General features: G+C 45.2%; 1 long non-coding RNA gene across 1 annotated transcript; it reads right to left on the bottom strand.

The window, feature by feature from the left end:
* Positions 1–299: 299 nt before the first annotated feature.
* Positions 300–2,564, bottom strand: LOC115177418 (uncharacterized). Its single transcript, XR_003872397.1, has 2 exons — positions 2,273–2,564; positions 300–1,458 (listed from the first exon to the last, which is right to left on the bottom strand). It is a non-coding gene; the product is annotated as an uncharacterized LOC115177418 (long non-coding RNA).
* Between the last annotated feature and the right edge of the window lie 293 nt (positions 2,565–2,857).

The raw sequence follows: 2,857 nt of genomic DNA, 5'->3' as shown, positions 1-2,857 counted from the left end.
CAAAAAGGATTGCTCACAGAAAAGATATAAGCCACCGGTATCTGCAATCCAATGTTGACAAAGTGCCGCTTACCCATCCCCAACGCTCATCCTTGCTGTAGTCCCTATCGTACCTGCCCATGTGGACCACCCCACTGCCACTGCTGCTGTTCCCCAACAGACACCCCTGCTGCCCCTACCACCCCTAACATTGCCCCTGAGGTCCCTCCCGCACCCAGCACCACAAGGGAAGAGACCCTCACTACTATCAGAATGACCACTGCCAACCCAGCTGATCCTACTATAACCTTTTCCTTATCTTCCCCCCTTCCCAAAGGGCCCCTAAGCGTAGCTGACATAGCTTTGACACAAAAAACCCTGCACCCAAGGCCTCTAGAGAAGATCTGTGGTTCATCCGTGTGCTAATGTTCCCTCTTGATACAGTATATCCTGACCAACCCTGTGCATTTTGATAGATTCCGACACCACTTCCTGACCTGTGTGCACAGTGAGCACCACTATGGCAAACATGGCAAACATTCCCATGCACCCTGCGAACATCCAGAAGTAAAAATTTGACGATTTCATGAACATGAAGGACATGAACAAGACCAAAGCTAAAAGGACCACAAACACAAACCGGTAGTCCCCGAATTCAAACACCCCAAATCCTGCTGTGACCATGGCGGTCATATTCATGAGTATCCACGAAAACGTCAGGAAATCCACATATTTCACCACCACTTTGTTGATCTGCTCTTGAATGGTCCTTTGCTCTTTTACCTCCTCCATCCATTTTCTCCTCTTTCTCTCCATCTCCTTTCTCTCCCTGCGCTGTGCCTCCGAGGTTACTCTGTGCTCCAGGCCCTCTGTCCTTTCTCCTTCCTTCTCCAATGTGACAATCCTCTGCTCAATCTCCACTGTCACTCTGTCTCTCTTCTTCACCTCCCTCGCCTCCATCTCTCTGAGCTCTCACTCCCTGGCCTCCAGAGAGCTCTGTCCCAGGTCTCCATATGAACTTGAAAAGGAAGTGCAAAGCAGGTTTGAGCAGGGTGAATATGCTTAGTGCCCAGAGAAGTCCCACCATCCCTGAGCCCACCACGATTGCCTCAATGACAACTCCAAGTGTTGCTCCACTGGCTGTGGTCCTGAAAGCACCAGCTAGTCCAACTGCTATTCACACAACCACAGATTCTGCCTGGGATGCTCCACCACCACTTCTCCTGGCACCCAGCAATATGGAAGCCATAGCTGCTGCGAATATGACCCCAGCCACCACTGAGGTCATGACTGTGGTTAGTGCCATTGCTCCCAGGAGGGTACCCAGTCCCAAGGGCCTCACAGTCTGGACTCCATCAGACACAGGCTTAAGCAGGGCCCCTGAGGTCATCACAGGCATTCACTGGCTCCTCAGTGGCCCCCAGCACACAGCCTCCCACCACTCCCAGGACAAATCCCAGAGCTGCTTCCTCCTGGCCTCTGAAACAAAGCAGGAAAAGAGAGGGTCACTAACAAAAACACTGGATGTGGTATAACAGCTTTGTGGTATAGTTTATATATATTGCCTGAAGATGTGTAACAATTAAATATTATGAAAAAGTAAGTAAAGATATCCAATCATCCCTGATATGTAATTGTTAAGTGGTTGGCAATTTGAGTACATTAATCATATTATTCTATTGTACTTACAGTATTGACAGTATTTATACTGTAGGCCTAGGTATTTGTATTGTACCATGCAACTGAATGAAACCACCATTTGTCACTTCAACTGTGAAGTGCCTGTAGCAAGTGACTGTCAACAGACTTGCTGATCAGGTTTAACCAGTAGAACTGCCATGCATGGTGCCATGATATGTACTGTATATATTGTTCACGTTGCTCACATGGTTCCAACACTTGCAAAACTAGGATTTAGCCAATGTTCAAGCACTTTACTGGATATACTGTATATGTCCCAATGCCTTCTCTCTGAAGCAACAAAGTTGTTCTCCAATACTTGTTTGCTATAAGATGTCCTAAAATAAGTACATGGTCAACATTATTCACAGTGTGCTGTCTGCACGTGTATGCCAAGACAAAACATGAGCTTCCATCTCATTGATAAATAGAATCATTTACATCTTGCAAGGTGCAGTACTTAATGCCAAACATGTCAATTCAAAACCACCTATCAAACAATTTGCCTCATATGCAAAGGTTGTTGAACACTACCTTATACAGCATAGGGAAATCATTCACCACCATCCCCACTATATGAAATTAACGGTTCAGTAAAATGCAGGTGACTTACTCAGCTTTGATGGAACCATGATGATACAGGAAGCTCAGTGTACAGTGGATGAGTTTCCTCTTCTTCCAGCGATTACAGTGCAGCCTCTCCACCAGCTCTTTGTCTCAGGTGAGACCCTAGCTCTGTCTGTGTGTGATACAGGTGAAAGTACTCCTCTGCTCCCTAGTTGAGAGCCTGACCAGAACATGATATGCCCGTTAACTGATTCACAAATTCTCCCATCATTCTGTTCATACTAATTCATCTCCAGGATATCTACTACATCAAATTAGTATCAACACTCACATGAGCATCGATGTTCTTCCTTTATCTGGCATATGCCTTGACTCCTCCCTGTCCCTATCCTGTCATTCATCCATTTCCTACTGTCTTGGTGTGGGCAAGTTGAGTTAAACTATTCTGTAGTTTGGTATGTGAAGGTAAAATACTATAAAGATATACACACAGGCTATAGTAGTAAAGTATTCATCTTTATTTATCAATTGCTTTCTTTCATAAGTGTAATAGAGTTCAAGTGCCTGTGCTGTTGTATAAATGGGTTTGAATAAAAAAAGACAGCTCAAATGACAAAATGTGTCATTGTAT

This window comes from Salmo trutta, chromosome 37, assembly GCF_901001165.1.
Source record: "Salmo trutta chromosome 37, fSalTru1.1, whole genome shotgun sequence".
In the NCBI taxonomy this organism is placed as follows: Eukaryota; Metazoa; Chordata; class Actinopteri; order Salmoniformes; family Salmonidae; genus Salmo; species Salmo trutta.
The sequence above is the reverse complement of the archived record's forward strand: the minus strand, read 5'-3'. Positions and strand labels throughout refer to the sequence as shown.